We start from the raw sequence: 21,503 nt of genomic DNA, 5'->3' as shown, positions 1-21,503 counted from the left end.
GCAATCAAAGCATGTTCTGTCGCAACAGGCAGGGAATGTATGCAAGCTGTTAAAGCATTTTAAAAAAATCATGCAAGTTCCCATTTAATGTATATCATTTGTTCCTCAAGTAAGGTATGGACCCCTTCAAATGAGTGCTATTTTTAGTAGTGTTTTATTGTAGTGTACACAAACAGCACTGACATAAATCAGTGCAGATAAGGCATGTTTCTACTTCATCTCGCTGTGACAGCAATACTCTGATTAATGATGCTGCAAGACAAGGTGTGGTCAACGCCCCTGAAAAACTCCCGGAAGAGTGATCTGCGGTGTTAATGGCGGAAGCAGACCTCTTCATCATCGACGCCATATTCAAGAGTCAACCATTTTAATAAGTTGTTATCAGTGGCCCTAGTTGACTCACCATTGTTTGCTCCTTCAATTATTTCCGAGGCTGCCATGGAAGGAAAAAAGGATCTTTCGTTAAGACAGCTGCGTGTTTTCTGCGGTTTATCAGCCGGCATTGATTTTCAGGATCTCAGGAAACACTGCTGTTGAATGGGCTGTGGTGCAGTAAACGGTGCCGTGATTGACACCCTCGTGCCACGCGCTGGAGAGCTGGTTAATCATTCAGTAGAAAGGGTGTTTCTATTCAGAGGAAAACGAGATTGCGCGAGGGGTGAACATCTATTATAAACATATTTAAATTAGTAAAGTTATTTACAAAGTGTATTTACGCGCTCCGTGTTGTGTTTTCTGATCTGCAAAGTCAATGGGGACTTTTTCTAAGTGTTGTTGAATTTCATATGTAACAGATATACGGCGCATACTGGGAGTCTTGTCTTTCGCTGTGGAATGTCTGAATTATACATGTTCTGTTGCAGAGACAGGTGTCTCAGGCAGCATGAAAGTCGTCTGAGCCCATGGTCAATATGTGGTGGGCGAGAGCAGGGAAAGCTGCGCGCGCTCCTGCGGACCGGAGGGGGGGTTCGTCCGATGGTTAAAGAGTGGGATGAGCGCTCCGTCTTCTTCACACTGGCTCCGGGATCGCCGGGCAGGCAGAGGAGGCCCCTTCACAGAGATTGTCTAATTAGGAGAGGAGGTAATTGGAAGGGGGCGAGGAGAAGGCGCCAGGCAGGGGTGGATGCCGCCTCCCGAAGCCCTCCCACTGGTCCTGTACTTTGCGCACGCGGACGGGAGCTGCAGCGCCCGAGTTGCCACAGATAACGGGCGAGTCTGTGACAGGAGCCGGTACCGTAGCGCCTGCTCGGCGGGCATGTGCCATGATCCAGCGCGCGAGTGACATTTGGGAGGTGATGTCTGATAGGCTCTCCACAAGGAGTTAGCCTGCTGTATTTACAGATCGCTATCTCTGCCTGGCGGGCAGCAAGCACCATGTCTGTGGCAGAGTGAGCAGCCGAGAGGGACTCGCGCCTCTGCACCGTTCCGCCGGATCCGTGGGGCCGGCCGGAGTCCCTGCACCTGAGCAGACAGACGTCTGGACACCGGGGCCAAAGCTTTCCTCCTCGGTGACTGCCATGGCTCAGCAAGGGGCCAGCCCGGACACCCTGAGCGTGCCAGAAGTGGACAGCGCCCACTGCCAGAACCCCTGGCTGAACGAAGACCTGGTCAAGACGCTGAGGGAGAACCTGTTGCAGCATGACAAGTCCAAGACGTCCCGGAAGGCGACCACCGCCTCGCCCAGGCTGTCGCCCATCATTTCCCCCAGGAACTCGCCCAGGCTCCTGCGCAGGATGTTAATCAACAGCAACATGCCGAAAAGGCGGCGCTTCACCGTGGCGCATACCTGGTAAGACGCCGCGCCCGCGCCAGACCCACGCGCAGGTTTCCGTAGTGCTACACAGATTCGGGGAAAGCAACTCTTCTCGGCGCTAGCCTTGCTAATTTGTAGGATTCTGCAGGGATGTGGGTGACGTGGTAAAGGCATGAGTAGTGTATCAATCTGTAACGATTTATAGAAGCATATGGAAAGTTTATTACTACACAACGTCCGCTGAAAATACCCTTTTTGTGTTCATACAAGCCGTGACAGTGAATTTACGACGAGGGAGGCAGTGTAGTAAAACCTAATTGTGAGACACGTATTTAAATTTGCATGTAATTTCGATAGGAACCAACCCTTGGCCGTGTTTGCTGTTACGCACAAACCTGTCCTGGCTTTACCTGTCGGTGCATGTGCAGATACGGCTGGCACCGGGGCGTCCTTCTTGCAAGCCTCTCTCTGCGGTCTCCAGCATGCTGCGCGAGACTTTCCTCAGCCACCCCTCAGAGCCGGTCACTCCCTTTCACCCGGAGTGCTTCCTCTTGCAGCCTTCGGTTTTCTTGAAAACATATGGAATTAAACGCACCAATCTGCCTTTTCCAAATATGTGACGTTTTCAACACTCAAGTATACACATACTTAGGATTTTAAATCTACCTGTACAGATATCACCCAGATTACATGCAGTGTTGCTACCTGCATGTGCTCCAGTCTGGGAAAACACAGCCCGGCGTGCCATTTATGACCAAAAATCCTTGATTACCATAACTCTCAAGTGCAGATTCGGTTACCTGTGCAGAGGTATTTGCTTTCCTTGTGTTTAGTATGCAGCATTTGTTGTTGCCATGCCTTCTTGCTGTTGCTATGATCCCTCGCTGGTATGCTGGCATCTACGCCATTCAACGGCCCCCATAACCTACTCCATAGACTGAGGTTATGGCTCATGCACAATGTAGAAAAATTGTGCTTTTAATTCAACACTATGTGTGGCTAGACAGTCAACCGAAGATGCGTACCCAATATCTTTTGGTGTGAACTATTTTCTACTGTAGGAGAGCGTCTCCAGCTGTTTCTAAGACAACCAACAGGGCTCTTGGGCAGGGCACCGTACAAGTATGTCATATCCTTGGATAAGGAGTGTAAGTCTCTTTCATCCCTAATGTCAGTATGGCTCTTGAAGAACCAGCAGGAGGGCGACCCCAAAGCGTTGAAGGATCCCCAACACATCTGGCGATTTCCAGATTGAGCGAATGGCCGTTCGCCCCTGCCTGCTGCTGGGAAGCAATGCACCAGAAGAAAGCACTTTTGCTGTGTTGATTATTTTCAAAGTTTGCATTTTGTGGAACAATGGTCTAATAGCAATTTCCTCTAGCTCAAAACATAATTTTAACATTTTCATGTGAGTTTACTAGTATTTGCTCAAGGATGGAAGAAGTAACTGAACATGTGCTGCCTATATCGTAAATATTAGGTTATGCACAATTTCCGGCATTCACGAAAGTGACTTGCAGCATCCGCAAAGAGCTGGTGGTGTTTTGTGTCCTTGTGTAACCTGCTTATGGTCCTAATGGTGACAGTGAAGCTCTTGACATGAATTTTCTCTTGTGCATCTGCTGGTGGCGGTTTGTTACAGATATTGAAATTGCGGGTACAGACCTCTAATTGTTCTATTATTACTCCCTTAAATTTGTAAAAACATTTACAGAGCAAGAAAATAATATTCTTTGCTTTAGAACTTGGCGCTAGTGGGAGAAACTCTCTCCCCACATCTTCCAAGAATGGCATGCTGAGGACAGTTGAGTGACCGGAGTTACTTGTAGTCAGAGGGCCTTTGATCGTAACTCCCGGGGGTCTTTTATTGTTTATGACCCGGAAATAGAAACTGGATTAAAGGGAGGTAGGTGAGACTGGACTTTATGGCTCTTGAGACCCATAAGAGAAGGCATGCTGAATACTTTGACAAATGTCCTGGCCCACCTGCAATGAAAGCTTTAGGACACTTCTTGCTCTGCACCCACACCTGTGGAAAGAGATTCCCAACTAGAGGATCAAACACTTATCATAAACAATAGTAATACATAATATGTATAGCCTTCCAGCATATGAGTCGGGGGTTACCTGAAACCTATATATGCATTCATACAAAATTATCTTTGGAAACCTCGAGGGAAGAAAAGCACAGCCGTGAACATGTAAATATTTGTTGTCTGCTAGAGTAGGCCCACTTTTCAGATCAGCCAGGAATGCCTATTCTGAATTCCTGACTGGGAATTGCTACTTCTTCGTATATTGAAATGTCCTAGGTTTTGGAATAATGCAGCATTACGATGTATACCATGAAAAATGGGAAACTAGACTGATATGCTTTGTTTCTACATCCTGTCTCCATTATTGGCCCAAGCACGTGGTCGGGAACTGCCCAGGCGCAGGGGGACAGGAGTTGCATTTTAAGGCTGAGCATTTAATCTCGCTCAAGGTGGTAACTATACAATTCTATCCTATGAAGCGCTTCGCGGGCGCATAGCTACCCGTAGTCGTCCCAGCGCGGGTAGAAGCATCAGAAGGGTTTTATTTTGGTTCCTCTATTGGAGGGAGATATTCTGGAATAGTCAGGTTTTGAGCATCTTCCGAAAGGGAAGTCGCTGATTTACAAGACGTGGAGAAAGAGGGACGGTGTTCCATTGCCTGGCCGCATTATATGAACGGGAACGCCCTCCAGATCTGGTTTTCACCTGAAACAGGCCCCTCACCATGGGAGACAGGGGGTCTGCTCTGAAGCGGTGGGAACAGGCCTTACTTGAATCCTACGGCTGAGTCATCTCAGAGACCTTAGCTCACAGATGTGCGGGTGTTCTTGGGTAGTTTAAGGGTTGAATTGGGGCTACTGTAGCCGTGGTGTGGTTGGTGGCCACACAACCATACACAGCATGTAGGGAGGCAACGAGCAGTTGTGTTAAGCCAGATTCGTCATTCCTATTTGGGTTTCTGTTAGAGACTAATAATTCAAAAGTGATGAAATGATGCCAGGAGGTAATATACAAACCGTGAACGTCTTCGGAAACTGGACAGCCTGAGTTGCAAAAGGCAGCAACTATGGATTGCAGAGGCCTTTACAGTGCAGTGTAGCGGTATTTGCACACCGTCTATATTATTTGATGATCTTGTGTGTGATGCAGAAATGTTGAGTTACTTATATTTCTTTGAGATGTACCTCGCTTCCTGCAGCTCTTACATGATTCGTCTTTACTTTCCTATCAACCTCAGGCGGTTCTCCCACCGCACGCCCTGGAATGGCTCTCCGGCAGCACTGTCCGACCCTCAGAACCTTCACCGCTTCATCCATCACATGCAGTTTCCTTTAGTTCCCTCTGTGAGTTCATATATGGTATATTTCATTTTGACGGATTGAGTCAGATTGGCAGCACTCACCGACCAATCAACGTCAACCTTTTTGTGGAATTGTAACAGGGTCTGTCCATCACTGACTGTCTCACAGATCAGGGACAGTCATTCGTGGCCGGTTCGAGAGCCCCATTTCTGTGACCAAGACTGTTTGGCCAGCCTTTCAAAGCCCAGGTAACTGCATGGGAGAAGCATTTGCTTGTTTGATCGGCAAATACGTCTAAGTGATGGAAGTCATTGGCAAGTCTACTTTTCACAAGGTATTGGCCATCTAAATGCATGCACAGCTCCTGCACCGGGGATTCCAAAAATACCTAAAAACAATACAATCTGCTGTTCCTCGCAGGTTTAATACAATTATGAATTTTCTTGCTGCCCTTCCCATGTATGGCGATGCCCTGTAATAGACTGGAACCCAGAAAGGAGGTATATACATAGGGCCAGCGCCACAAAGCTATATCTGTCGGTAATTAAACGTCACAAGCACAAGTAACGCGATTTGTGATGCATAAATCACGAGGATTCACTGCAGTATACTTTTCATATGAATACACCCTTTCCATGGGACAGGAGTGAGCGTTTCAGGGAGAAACCGACGTGAGTGTTTGGGAACACCAACAACTGCACTTGTTTGCAGGTATTCTCAAAATGGTTCCCGGCCTATTCACACCAGGGAGAAGGTGGGCGACTTACTACTGTCAAGGGTAGAAGTAAATCCATTTCTATATTGGGAAGGAAAGGCAACGCCCAGAGCATTGGTGGGAGTACAGTAGGAGGGGAGGCTCAACGGGAAAACATATTTTCCCTGGGGAGAAAAATGAGTTCACAAATGCAAGTGCACTCTCATATTCCCGAGCCCAGTTATACACTTTGTACACAGGGGTGTGGGCAAATGCCTCTGCTTGCGAGTGAACAGGAATACACAATTATTGTGCAGAATCTGGGATATTGTGCAACTTCAGAGGCACATCTTTGGAAAACTTTGAGAATACCAAACAAATAGGAAATGTATTTCAAATGTAGGAGTAAACCTACGTGGGTACAATTCAGATTTCTTTGTGAATTGGGCTCATACAGTTTAGGATAAGTGCATTTCACTGTCAGATGCCGTATTATCTTGAGTGTGTAATTCCGCTTCTTTTTATCCTAATTAAAAGGGTTCATTGCATTGCGGAATTTTGCTCGCGATCATATTCTAAAGTGATTTTGAAAGACTCGGAGCCAGAATTTGTGTCACTGCTCTTGAATAATTGTGCTGTTGGTCTTGGTGCAAGATATGTGATGGTGTGATGGTGTGAGGGGGGGGGTCAATGGGTGTTCCTCGGAATCAGAGATTTGTATTCAATAAACCTCACAACTTGCTCATTCAAATGAGTTGTTTGTGAGATTCCAAATTTCTATCACTACACGATTAATGGCAGTAAATTAATGGAACTTCAGGGGCGTATTTTCAAAGCGTTTGCACAAATGCAAGTATGAGTTATAGTTGAAGACATGGTTGGTATATCTGTGAAGCGGGGGAGTTCTGCTTCTGCCAGCCTTAAAGAATGCATGCATCAAGGCTGCCCAGATCGATGTGTAGAACAGCTGGTTATGACGAGGAAGGATACAGGCAGGATGCCTCCTAGTGCCTGGCATCTGTTTATGCGGATACCCTGTGGAGATGGGAGTAGGCAATCCAATGATGTTGCCTAAACAGCCAGACACATCTGTCAGACAGCAGCAGGATGTTGTCTTTGGTGGTGTGAAGTTGCTTAACTTACTACCACTTTTGGTGTGCACTTTGTGATAAATGCATCTGCATGACTAAACAACATTTCGGGGAAATGACACAAAATGAAGCTTAATGACGCAAAATGCTAATCCATCATGTAGTGCGAGTGGCACAGGGGGCGGCCCTGGAGTTCTGACCGTTCGTGTTAGTCCAGCATCCTCGCAGTAACATGTGGCAGCACACGGCACATGATGCAGCATAATGGTGTAATTTTGGGAATTTTACGTTTCTAGTGCAACCCACAGTTCCCATAATAATGAGAATTACATGGAGTAATTTAACTTTCACCCGGCCTACTTTTAAATTGGAGTTTTTGCATAGAGTAGACTTACCTTTCGAAGAAAGCTTTACGTGGAACATAGGTTCACATGATTTTTTAATGTTTTTACATAATAATGGCGAACATTTACGCAAGAAAGACTATAAAACATCATAATAGTTTATTAATAGTAAGAGTGAAAAAGTACATTATAGTAACAGTATTGTAGGGTCAGAGACTTGATCGCCCATTTGGATGTAGAATTTGTGTTGTTTGGCCGGTTTGCCTCTGTAAGCAGGTCAGGGGGTCAATGGAGTAAAGGGGGCTGTAATATTCTTTCCCAAACATCATTGTCGAAGCCGGTCTTCGGTGGAGGGTGACATTGTTCAAGTGTGTGCGGCACAGAAAAAAGGGTTGATTCCATGATTTTACTTTTTGGTCCTTGGGATCACGGGGATAAGCATGGCATAGCCACAAAATCTTAGTTTTTCAGCCAGACAGCATGATCGGGTCCACCATGGAGATAAGACTTACAGTCTTGGATTTTATGAGTGTCAGGACTTGCCCCTGTGGTGAGGGGGGGTGGGTAGCGGTGGGGCTGCATGTCGGGTACCAGTACATGGTACAGGTCGCCATGGAAGCCCAGGACTTGCCCCTGTGGTGAGAGCGGTGAGAAGCGGTGGGGCTGCATGTTAGGTACCAGTACACGGTACAGGTCGCCATGGAAGCCCAGGACTTGCCCCTGTGGTGAGAGCGGTGAGAAGCGGTGCGGCTGCATGTTAGGTACCATTACACGGTACAGGTCGCCATGGAAGCCCAGGACTTGCCCCTGTGGTGAGAGCGGTGAGAAGCGGTGCGGCTGCATGTTAGGTACCATTACACGGTACAGGTCGCCATGGAAGCCCAGGACTTGCCCCTGTGGTGAGAGCGGTGAGAAGCGGTGGGGCTGCATGTTAGGTACCAGTACACGGTACAGGTCGCCATGGAAGCCCAGGACTTGCCCCTGTGGTGAGAGCGGTGAGAAGCGGTGGGGCTGCATGTTGGGTACCAGTACACGGTAAAGGTCGCCATGGAAGCCCAGGACTTGCCCCTGTGGTGAGAGCGGTGAGAAGCGGTGGGGCTGCATGTTGGGTACCATTACACGGTACAGGTCGCCATGGAAGCCCAGGACCTGCCCCTGTGGTGAGGGTGGCGAGAAGCGGTGGGGCTGCATGTTGGGTACCATTACACGGTACAGGTCGCCATGGAAGCCCAGGACTTCCCCTGTGGTGAGGGTTTGGTAGAAGCGGTGGGGCTGCATGTTGGGTACCATTATGCGGTTTGTTGTCAGCAGTTTGAACCGCTGACCTCAGTATGAGAGCGACCATTAACTCAATAATGTTAAGCTGATCAAATCAAACGTGGAGAAGAAACCGCGCTCGATGGCATGGAAACACTGCACGCTTTATCACAAGGTACAGCACACAATTTCAGGGAACAAGCAGCTCAAAATAGGCTACTAAGAAGGATATAAATACATGCATTCATAACACTAATCATAAATGTAATGTAAATGTACATTTAGCATACTTCTTATTTACAAGAAGTTATGCTGTTCCCAAGAGCTTGCAATCACAGAGGAATGCTGTATGCATGTGCCTGAAGCACACAGTTTGCCCCTCTTGGCGCAAATGACAAGTTAGAAAGAGACATTTTTTCAAAATATCTGGAAACCGGCGCTTTTTACTGGTTTCATCCTAGAAGTCAAAAGTGTGTCTGTGAAGGCGCTCTTATTAATGGGAGTCTTAATCAAAATATGACGATTGTGTGATAGTCCTACTGCGGTCAGATGAGAAATATATGTGCATACTCAAGTGGTGTGTGCCAAACTCCTCTTGAGTTGAAGACCCTAAAGATGCACGTATAGAACGGCCAAGAAGGAAACATCATCATAGGCAGTCATTATTCTTAAAATGCATGTATAGAATGGTTGTCAGAACGAAACGTCAATATAAGTGGTAAATATTTATAAAATCCTTGTAGAGAATTGTTGTAAAAAGAGGGAAACGCCATTTTAAGGTGTCACTATTTATAGAATGCATGTATAGAATGATTGTGGGTTGGAAAGATTACTATAAGCAATCATTATTTATAAAGTGCATCTAGAGATTGGTTGTGAGCAGAAGGGAACACAGGTGGTTTGCCGGCCTCCTACCCTGACTAGGATTGTGGTTACTGCTTGACCAGGGCTCATGCCCCAGTCAACCAGTAACCCAATTTCTAACAAATATATATATATTTTTTTATATAGCGCAAACTTGACCCGAATCCAATCGGGTATCAGAGCGCTTTACATAGCACCAGTTACGTTACATGAGGACACACATGCATTTTTTTTCGTTTTTAGTTTAGGCAGGGGGAGATTAAGTGATTTGCCCAGAATCACAGGATGTTCAGCGTCATTGCTGAGACTCGAACCCGGTTCCCCAGGTCCGAGGTCGAGCGCCCTAGCCGTTAGGCCAACTCCTCTCCCGAGAGTTGATGCTTATCTTTAATATGGTTTTCCTTAAATGGTGCTCCAAAACCTCAGGCATACCCTGTTTTAGACATTGCTGGCACTTAACCAGAGACAGTATTGAACAAGGGCAGCAGAAAGAAATTGTCCCTACTGCCAGACTCTATGAAGGCAATCAGAGGCCTGTAAATCAAATGCTACGAGAGGGCCTGCAGCACTGGTTGTGCCAACCAGATGAGTAGCCCTGCAGACTTGTCTCAGGCCTGCCATTGCAGTACCTGTAGTTGCAGTTTTAAGCTGCCGTGTTGACCTGGCAAGCGCACCCCCGTTCCAGGCCCTAATCTTCCCTTTTACTACGTATAAGACACCCATGAGCTCAGAGTTTAAAAACACACCTTTCAGTAAATATGGTTTTTACAATGTGGGTTTGAAAATGCCACTTTTAGAAAGTCCCAGGAGGCTTGTTTCTGGTCCAGGGAGGACCTGGCTTGGAAGTCTGGCTGGGCTGTTCCTACAAGGAACAGGGTCAAGACTAATTTGTATATGGCTGGGTCCAAACTGGGGTGGTGTGGTGAGCAAAAGAATTATGGATTTAACCCAGATCCTTGTGACTGGGGGTGAATGATCGCATTGTCCAGCATTCCCTCCATAATGTGTTACTTTTGCATATGTCACACTAAGTGGGAAGGGTATGCCCAGATGTGGGTCCCGTGCTCACTACACCACTGGATTCAAGCTAGCCTGGCTGATGAAGGGTGATGCCCTGAAACCGGTCCCAGGATGCTTGTTTCCGGTCCAGGGAGGACCTGGCTTGGCAGTTCGGGCTGGACTGGGGGTGAATGATTGCATTGTACAGCATTACGTCCATCAATTGTTTCTTTTGCATACTTTTTGAAAGTGGGCCTTTTCTTGTTTTACCATACCGTGCCTTTGCCTGCCTGTGGAATCAATGTCTGGTTTAGACTGACATGGGCCTATTTGTGCATTCATCCTAGACAGTCACACAGAAGGAGTTGAGGTGTGCCCTGCATATCCTGATGGCCCATCGCCAGGCTGATGGTGCTTCCTGAGCTAGAATTGTGGGAGGAGTTGTCACTGGCACCTGAATAGGGCTGTGCCTGGCTTCACACAATGCTGTCTTCACCCCCCTGGAGTGTGTCTGGAGCCAAGACCAGGCAGGACAAGCAATGGTGCATTACAAAGACAATCCTTCGAAGAATGCCTACTTCAAAGGCCAAAAGGGGTATAAGTATTGGACCTAAACCCCCAGATTTTTAGAATACTTCTGGATCAAGAGGAGACTTTGCCAAGGAGAACAGCGGATGAGCTGTTAGGAGGAGTACTTCCCTTTTGCTGTGTGTTGCTTTGCTGGGATGACCTGCAGTTGCTGCTTTTGTTTGGAGAGGAAAAGGACGGGACTTTGCTTTGTATTCTGCTTGTGAAGTTTCCCCAAGGGTTTGTGAGTGCTTGCCTCCTGTTAGGAAGTCTCGGGACCATCAAAGACTTCACCTGCAGCATCCCTGAACTCCAGTGCTGGGAGTTCTGACCTGCCAAGTGGTGCCAATACCAGTTCTGGGTGGTTTTGGGCAACTTTGAAGGATGTTCCTGCTATAAAAAGCTGCAAAAGACTTGAATATCGATGCATTGCTCTTCCAGCACTTGTTTTCCAATGTAACACCGCTGTGCAGGACAAATTTTAATTCACCATGGCCATGCGGCCAAAGAAATCGACGCAGCGCTTGCCCACCCCTGCACTGATTCCGACTTATGACCTGCTGTGCGGCTGAAAGAATCAACGCATCGTGGGACTTCGCCTGAAGAAATCGACGTATTGCCTATTTGCTGCCACCGCATTGACCTCCAGCGCACCTGCATTTCCTTGCATTGCACCTGTGCGCCAAGTTTTCCACTGCATCACCCACAGACCAGAACCGTCTTGGATTTTGACTCATCGCTTCCCTTTACAGTCCGGATTTGACTCAACACTTCTGCGTGCAGCAGAACTGACGCATCACCTCCCAGGGGCTCAGGAATCAATGAACCGCTATGCTTTCTATCACTTCCCTCCTCTGCAGCTGTTTTTCTTTGTGGATTTTGATGCATCTAAGGCACTTTGTGTAAAATCACAACATCCATAGAGTTCTATGCACACAATTGTTTTTAGAGTTCTGTATGTTGGATTTTTGTCGTTTTGGTCTTGTTTGGTTTAGATAAAGATACTTTATTTTTCTTGACTGCTGTTGTGCCCAATTATAGTGTTTTTACTGTGTGTCTTATGTACAAGTACTTTACACATTGCCTCTGAGAAAGGCCTGACTGCTTGTGCCAAGCTACCAAGGGGATGAGCAGGGGTTATCTTGGGTGTCTTACTCCCTTACCCTGACTAGAAGGAAGGATCCCTACTTGGACACGGTGCATATCACTGCCAACTAGAGACCCCCATTTCTGACACTGGTGGTCAGTATTGAGGATTAGGACTTTTGTTTGTACTTGATATGCAGTGATTGGTGTGCACCACTGCGTAGTGCTGACCATTACGCAACCTCATGCTGTTTTTCTTTGTTCGCCTTCTTGATCTTGTTGTTGATACTTGAAACTCTGGTTGGTTGCTGTACCAGTGAGGCCTTGACAAAATGGAAATCAACTTTTGGCACTTGTACATCTAAACCATGAAGGAGCTAAGCGCCCTTTGCAAGGAGAGGGTGCTGGCTGTGGAGAGGAGATCCACAAGCCAGGATCTTGAGGCAACCCTGTATTACTATGAAGCAACACGCTGGGAAGCAACACTTGCAGATGACCATGAGGAGGAATCTGAGAGGGAGGTTCCCCAGCCAGAGTACCAAGAGGGCAGTGGCAAACAGTGTGTTGGCTCCGAGCTTGTGAACGTAGACTGAGAGAGCTGGACCGGGAGCTCAAGAGGACTGAGTCCAGCAAGTATGGTGGCACTGTGTCTTGAAGAAGTAAATAACACACCTGATATGGGAGGTGCACCATACCACCAGGCATTCGACTGCGAATGGATCCTACTTGAAATTTAAATGCTTGGAGCTCCCTCCCATAACAAAAAGCCTGTATCCCCATACATGACATGTGTTTAATATTCGATCCAGTGTAAGAACTTCCACCCTAAGTCTATTGCAAAATTGTGGACACATGTTTGAGAATGTCTTCATTGTTCATAACATATTACGCACCCAACCAGTGTCCTTCAAATCTAGTAACTTTTATCACTAATTGTTGATATTGTAGTTTTTCACTTTTCTTCAGAGCTGCTAGGATACACAATGCAATCCTGTGTCTCATGATGCTAGCTCTGTCCATTTAATGAAGAGCTGATATCATATGACAAAAAGAAGGTGAGCTGGAACCCCCCCAAAAAAGGTAGCTGGAAACGCCAGCATAAAGTACGTTTCCATCTCATTTGGAGAGACTTTGTAGCTCTGTAAAATGGATCACATATTTTGCATCCATCTCAGCACACAGCATGCACATTAGAAAAACGTTATTTGTATATTTTTGGAAGAGAGGAGAGGCTGCTCAAGCCATGATAGGCCCTGAGACCCAGCACCGCCTCTGTCAAGACCCTTCCACTGTCCCCTGATTACATCCCTTTCACTGACCCTTTCTGTCCTTTTAGCCAGACCCTGGCATTAAGTCATACCCCCTCCTAAGACTTTTCAAAGATTGACCGGCTTAAAGCCACTCCCCCTTCTCTCTCATGCAGTGAAAAAAGGTTCAAAGGTGGTAGGTCTGTTTCTAAGTGACGACATTCCAGTCAAGAGGAAAATTGCAATGGATTTCTACATTTGTCTGACATAGACTATATGCTCATCGTACAACGATTATTTGATAAATACGCATTTGTTTACAATGCTCTGCTTTATGCTTAGTCGACCAATCCACCTTTCAGCTTTCGCTGGAGATCTGCTGCCCATCATAAATGGCAGTCCATTAGCGATGACGCCTCTGGAGTGCGCCAACACGTATTGTCCCTTAGAACTTTTATGCGCAGAGAACATGTATTTTCTTTACATATATTGGATAGTATGCACTGCATAACTGAATTCTCCATAAGCCTTTCTTAGAGTGGACATTAAATTAAAAACTAAAGGACTGGCTAAACAGCCCTATACTGAAGCAAACTCATTTTCCGATTGCTATACACCATGATCAGAAAATGCCATAATTCACAGGACAGAAGAGGCAATGACTGATGCAGACTGAACCATTATCCCATGCAGTTTGGTGTCATGGAGGGAAGCACAGTGTAAATGCCATGCAGACAGACCAATGGCAGAACAGAGTGGACCCAAAGGCCTGAAGCTGCTATCAGTGGCTCACCACCACAACCAGCAGAGGCCTCCTGTAGGAAGCATAAGCTTTCCCACAAGGCAATCATCCAGTATGCAGTCATAAATCACGTTGTATATAGAATTATAGTTGGCAAAGCCAAATTCTATCTCTCCTAAGAGGGCCTAACAAGGATTCTGATAGTAAACACCTGACTAACATATCCCATCACTCAACACTGTCAAATTTCACTACACTAATTCATCACTAATCCTTTATGGGTGCCAGAGTAGCGTGCCGAAAAAATGATTTGACGCCTTGACAGGGGAAGTAAGCGATATATAAAGGCAATTACAATACAAAGCTTCTATATCCATGGTTTGAAGGGGTTATCAAGCACCAAAATGCTTGCCTACTATTGTAATCTGTGAGTATCCATGTAACAAAAAATCTATCTGTAGACTTTAATACAGAGTAAGAACAATCTACCTTTAAATGCCTATTGACTTTAACAAACTCGTTTCGCAATCAATATGTCGGGCCTCCTGCCTTTATCTTAACTTTTCATTATAAACATTCAGGTCTCTCACCTCTATCATTGGCTTGTCACTATATGCAACTCTGAACTACTGTTTTGGTTCATAAGCTTTGCCACAAGGCAACAATCAGGAATACCGTAGTAAAATTAAAAATATGTACAAAAATCAGTTGTCAAAATAATGCAATATCTCTACTCATGGAGTCTGATAGGGATTACCATAGTGCAAACCGTCCATCCCCATGGTCTGTTCAGGTGGGTCACCAGCACCAAAACCCTTTCCTACTAACCATCCACCCTTGTATGCTGTTTGCCTTTAACCCCTTCAGTGCCACGCCCTTTCCCCCTCCTGTGCCGGGCGTTGCACTAGTGGGTGGGGTTCATGACGAGATAGTCTCGTCATGGGCACAGCGCAACCGTGCTCCATGACGAGACTATCTCGTCATGGGCACTGAAGAGGTTAACACATAGCTTTCACAATAAGTAAGTGAGGCCTACAAGCTTTATCTTAACTTTTCATTATAAGCAGATCACCCCATAGAAGCTGGCATACCCTTTCCCAGTGAACTGTTAAGGCCTCTACCATTTACCAATTTCTTGACACTATATACATCCCAGCCTTACAGAAGTGCACAGACTCTGGCACCATGAAGCATACGTATGTAAAAGTACAAATTTGTAGAAAATGACAATTGGCAAAACAACATGCAACCCGTCTCAATAGGGCCTCACAAGAATCCTCACAGGGAAATTCTACTCCCAGGGTTTGTCAGAGTGGGTGACCTGCCTACAATGGTAATCTGTGACATTACATGTAACCAAATAACTTTCTATGCCCTGTAACATAATGTGACAACAATCCACTGCTAGAGATGTACTGCCTTTACCATTATATCTTACACAAAAAGTTAGCCAGGCCTACTGTCTTTGTAATAATTTTTCATAATAAGCAGGCCAGACCTATGGCATCAGGCATAACATTTCCCTATTTTGTTTGTGGAGTTTTTATATAGTGCGAACTAGACCTGAAGGTATCGGAGCGCTTTACATGAGCATTAGTTACGTTACAGACCGATACATTTATTTTGGTAGGCACGGAGAGATTAAGTGATTTGCTCAAAATCACAGAATGTTGAGTGTCCCTGCCGAGAGTCGAACCCGGATCTCTAGCTCTGAGGTCGACCGCCCTAGTCATTAGGCCACATTCTCTTCCCTGCACACCAATCACACCTCCATGCTGCTGACAGAAACGCTATAAATTATCTAGTCATCTAAGACATTTTATAAGCATTACAATGACATATGTATGACCCTGAAAGTTCAAGCCCAGCTTCCTGGATAAATAAACAAAATGATCACAGCTGTGTGGAGGGCAACCACTTTTTTGTGGAATCTCGTAGATTCTGCTCAATCAAAACCTACTCCTGGCTCCCAACATGTGGGCGGAGCAAAAGCCCCTCTCTTGGTGGGCCTCACATAATTGTCTGGTGACAGCTGTGCTGCCAAGCCAGACCATAATAGCAGGGTGCCAATATACTGCCCAGGGAGTATTCCGGGTGAGGGAGCAGGCATAGAAGCTGGAGGGATGATCTTCCCCGTTTAACATTATGCAACTTCCGGTTCGACCATAGCCTTGCTTCCGGTGTTTTGCATTTCTTATGCGATTTTGACCTTCAGCGTGATTGAGTGATTTGTTTTATTTTGCTGCATGTAATTTACCCTTCCGGTTTTAGGCTGCAATAATGTTCGTCTCAGTGTCATCATTGTGGAATCTACTTCTACTTTCCCAATTGCACATAGCTGATTTAGAGTAAAACCTTAGGAGTAGATCCCCAATAATCCCTGCTGTGTTGTTCACGGCTGGGAGACGCACAGCTCTTTGATATTCTTTTGACAAACTGAGCACTGTTGTCTTTCCTAAACTGACTGTTGAATCCCGAATGGTGCACCCTTTGGGTTGTGCTTTTCCTAAGCCGGGCACATCCTCCTCATAGGTGCTACGAACTTGAAAAACAGGTTTTGTCAAAGATTGTGCTGCATATTTCCCCTGCCTGCTGCCAACTGTTTTATAGTAGGTTGGGGAGGGGGTGGGGACGAGAAGCACTTAGCCAGTAAAAGAAGTGCCAGCTGAGATGAGGCCTTGCTGGGATGCCAGCCGTGGGTCATTCATGCAGGGTGGAGGGAACGCCAGCCTCTCCTGGAGTAGGCCCCACGGCCTGAGATGTTGCCATAGAAGTAGTGCTGTTGGGTGCTGCAGCCTGCACGGTGCAGTTCAGTTACAGCTGGGGGAGGTCCCAGGTACAGCTGGGTCATCTCCCTCCTTATCCTGCCTCCCCCAGTCCCCACCAGAACCCTCAAAGCACCCATCAAAGTGCAGCTACATCAGTCTTAAGGGGAACTTCTTCAGATCTTCCCAGTGCTTACTACAGTGAACTGCCTATGCCACTAGAAACACCAGACTGGAGGCATTCACCCACTCGAAATAATGGCACAAAATAGCATCTTTAATATAGTACACTTTAGTATTGAAATACGTTTTGAATCTGTTGCTTAAGCTGGTATTGTAACCAATTCAATTGTTTCTTCAGCTCACACATTCCTTCAAAAAATAAATCTTAGCCCAGAAATGAATGTAAGGTGGGAGCCAGCTTATGGTAGGACAGATGGAATAAATAAATTAGCTATATTTTAAAATTAAAAACACTGGGCAAAACAATATTGTGTTTATGAAACGCCCTCCATTATTCTAAACTGCAACCTGCCTGTCATAAGAGGGATCCAGAGGGTGTAGTAACCTGCGGGAGTTACTACTCCCTCTTGTGAGACCTAGTGAGTGTTGAGATATGCATGTTGGTAAATGTTACCATGGGAATAAAATGGTGGTAAAATGTAAGCACCTGATTTTTGAGTTATGCATGGTGGTAAAAAGTAAGCAGGTGAGAGTTACGATTCACATGTTTGTAAAAGCTAAGTATGTTAATCTTGTGATATACATGTTAGTAAAATGTAAGCACATGAGTGTTGTGATGCGCATTGTAAGAAATCAGAGTATTAGTTAAGGGGGTGAGAACCTGCCTCAAATAATGATCACAATCCTTGTCAGGGTGAACAACAAAAGTCACTAAATAAACTTGTGCATAACTCCCTGGTAGCTGTGAACAAAAGCAATCAGGCTTAACCTGCTGGCAATGTGTAAAGTATTTACGCAGTACGCACAGAGTAATGAAGTGAAAAGATAACACAAGAAATATCTCAAACTATTTCAGAAAAATAGAGGATATTTTACAATAAATTGAATGGCACCAAAATATCAAAAACAATAGAACCAAAGATACACAAAGTTTAAAGTTTGAATTTCAAAATAGCTCCAAAATGCATAAAGCACCAACCCTGGGCGGATGTGGTTGGGGGTGCGGCCAAGCTGTTCGCCAAGGCCTGTTTCGGTCAATTTTGTTACAGGGGATGAAATTGCAGCTAGGCTGCAAAAACGGCCCTGTAATGAAAATGTCCCCCCAGGGGCCTGAAACTGGCCCCCACCCTGGTGGCCCACCAGGGAAATGGCCAGTGCCCATTACGGCCAGTCCGGCCTTGACCCACTCCCCCGCCACCCTTTTGGTCTCTCTAAACCAGTACAGGGGCAGCTCAAGGAAGGCAAGCATTGGCATAGCCAATAGGTCTCGCCTTTGGGACCTTATAAGTGTTTAGCCATGCAACAGTTAATGTTGTTGCACCAAGGATATTGTGCTGCAAAACTAAATAATTATAAGGTCCCAAAAGCGAGACCCATTGGCTATGCCAATGCTTGTGTTCTTTTGGGGGAAATTAAAGATTCTGTTCCGTTCATGGTTTTCCACATCTCTCTACGGCAGAGATTTTCGAACTGACGAAGTTTTTCCCACAAATAGTCCCTATTACTGTGCCTGGAAAATATGTCTAAGGCTTTAGCAAGCTTTCACTGTTTCTGTGTACATTTGTTCGGTTTTACTTACCCTGAGCTGGGGCAGCCGAAATTGTTGAGTCAGTAAGGAAGAATGTATTTAGTTAAGGCCCCCTGAGCTTCCGCCATGTGTACACATTTTATCTTTGCTCTTCAAGGTCAAACATGCTCTTATAGTTACATGTATTCTTTTAAAATCTAAAAGGGTGCCCTGTACTGACAGCGTATTGAAGCTTTTTTTTTACCTCAGAGGTGAAAAAAAGGATCTTTTTAAAAGAATTAGCAGGACCTGCGTCAAGGACGAACTAAATGAAGTACTGAAGCAGTGACTGTGGCTGTCATGATACGGTGTACACATGTTTCAAGTTTGGTACATACAAATAATTCATGTGACTGGTTCCCCGAGCTCTGGCTTTCGCTAACGGAAACCCTTCCTACTAGCCGCCCGCATCTTTTCATTCACTATTCAGTATTCATTGATTGGAAACAGATCTATGCATACAAGTAAGGGGTTGCAAAACGTGCACACAGCACATCGGAACTCACGTCTGAAAGGACAGCAGTAAAGGTCACTCGAAAGATCTATGAACAGGCCGATGGGCAGAGGCTTTCATCGCGGCAGGGACAATACCGACGTTCATCCTTCCAAGGTCCATTGAGTAGTATTCTTTCTGTTGCCAACATTGTTCTCAAGCTTGACCCGCCGGGTGGACAGATCACTGCTCTTATGTAACAGTTGTCTGCGTATTTAATTGTCCTTCAGTTTTACTGGCCCTTGGCACGCACAAAACGTGAAGTGCAATGGGGGTCATGGGGCCAACCAGGGCACCAGTCCTAAACAAGCCACCCGTGACGCTGGGCCATGAAGAGCCAAAAAACCCCACCACTTTATTACAAGCGTGCTGAGCTACAAATCCGAGCTGCCAAGGGAGGGGGTGGCAAATGGTGAACACTTTCGCGGCCGCTTTGATGTTCTCAGTGGCCGCGCGGCTCACTGAGAACATCAAAGCGGCCGTGAAAGTGATCAGGCAGGCTGACAAATGGTGAGCGCACCCGGCACACATCCACTGTATTTGGAGGCCTGAAAAGCACTAGTTTGCACTTCCAAATCCCCAGTTTACTAAAGCTCTCGCCAGAGCAGCGCTAAAGCGCTGGCTCAGGCGAGACCTAAAAAACTGCCTTTCCACACCCAAGCTCTTTGTCTACTGCCTGGGAGTAATCCATATTTCACCACCTGGAAGCCATTCACCAGCCAGGTGACACCCAATACTGGCAGAAAGGCACATTTTGTTTAGGCAGGAAAATTAAATGATTCAAAAACTCTGGGTAATCAGCTGCATGCAAAGTTGTATGCAGTCCCACTGCACACGTATGCAAAAAAAATAAAAAATTCCACGGGGGCTTTGATTCCTTTTTGAAATATGTTTTCAAAAAACTTGATTATTGTTATCCGAAATGCATTGGAGAGTGAAGTATTAGACTGGTGATTACGGATTTATTTGATGACTCTTCCATTTTAGGCTTATTTTTTAGAAGAGTACTTTAACTATGTATAATTGAACTGAAATACTACATTGGATGCACGCAGAAACATCCAAATTATTTATTTGTGTAAAAATAAAATAAACATTTGAGTACAAGTTACAATAGTCAAGTTAAAAAAAAATATTTGTGTGCAGAGTGCCATGGTCAGTAAAAATCAGGTTCAGTTAAAGAAAGCAAAACTCTTGGGGAATACTACATATAAGATGGTCTTTTCCAAAACACGTTTGGAAAATGGCAGAATTTGAGTGCAGTGGTACATATGTTGGTAAGAGATAATCATGAGTGTGTTGCTATCTGCATCTTAGTAAAGGTAAGCAGGTGGGTGTTGTGGTATGCCAGTTGTAAGAGGTAAGCATATGAGTGTTATGAAACCCTTCCTGTTAAGTAGTACCATTTGACTGTAGTGATGCACCTACTAACTATTGTTTAGTGAAAAGTAAGGAGAGCCACTGGAGGTTTATACTCCTTCGCGGTATTGAGATCTTTCCTTAACCATGTACATGCAGTGGAGGAACTGTTCACATCCACCACATTACTTTTGCAGTGCAGTGCATATGAACGGTTCATCCACTGCATTGAGTAACAAAATCCTTCTGGTACAAGAAGCAGAAGGATTTCCTTTTTGAAAATCAGTCGGATATGAAGGAGAAGCTTCCCCTGTGTCCTGTGTCTGTTTTCTTTTGGTTTACGGTGGCACACAGCACACTAATGTTCTATGAAACAAAGGTTACATCAGGCCACACCATTAGATGCAGCCCGCTTTTCCTTTGGTCGGTGAGCATAATTCTGGCCCCAAGTACTGATCTGTTAGGAAGAGGTACCACTGGAAAGGAAGCACTGCCCCTTTTCCAGTGGTACCTCTACCTCATGGATCCCTCTTTGGGCATCGCCGCAGAATCATGATTCTCAAGTTGGGATCTACCCTCTAGAAACCAGGGAGAAGAACCTGAGGAATGGGCACGTGCTCCCCCATCCCAAAACAAATGGAGCAGCCTTTCTTCCCTCTTCGGGTTACCCCCAGTCACCCAATATTTGTTTATAAATTCCTAGAAAGGGTGGTTCAGCTACCCTGGCATTGGTCCATGTCTCCACCCCAAAATGGCCCCAACAGTTTTTCTACCCCCGGGGGAGGAGGGGCGGTGATTTTGACATTTACCCTTATCTGCCATTCCAGAATTTGGGCCGACATACCACTAGATTTAAGATATAACAACATCTTGGAAGCAGGACACTTTCCTACTATCTGGAAAAAATCCCCGGTCAGGCCAGAAACTATCTTCTGATCCTACGGAGGTTAGCAATTATCGGCCTATCTCTTGCCTACCATTTCCATCCAAAATCCTTGAAAAGGCTCTTAATGAAGATCTGCTTTTATTCCTAGAGGCTAATGATAAACTAGACCCAGCGCAACATAAATTCTGCCTTTGCACAGCACAGAATCTGCCCTGATCTCCGCCACTGAGGATATACGTGTCTAACTCGACGCGGAAGGGAAAGCAAAA

At 45.7% G+C, this 21,503-nt stretch overlaps 1 long non-coding RNA gene across 1 annotated transcript in view; it reads left to right on the top strand.

Annotated features, from left to right (window-relative positions):
• The first annotated feature begins 1,183 nt into the window (after positions 1–1,183).
• The window catches only part of LOC146865350 (uncharacterized), a 305,614-nt gene continuing 285,294 nt past the window's right edge, over positions 1,184–21,503 (top strand). The window contains exon 1 of the long non-coding RNA XR_014970086.1: positions 1,184–1,789. This is a non-coding gene — a long non-coding RNA (uncharacterized LOC146865350). The remainder of the gene's footprint in view (positions 1,790–21,503) is intronic.

Source organism: Triturus cristatus, chromosome 2_1 (assembly GCF_964204655.1).
Source record: "Triturus cristatus chromosome 2_1, aTriCri1.1, whole genome shotgun sequence".
NCBI lineage: Eukaryota > Metazoa > Chordata > Amphibia > Caudata > Salamandridae > Triturus > Triturus cristatus.
The sequence above is the reverse complement of the archived record's forward strand: the minus strand, read 5'-3'. Positions and strand labels throughout refer to the sequence as shown.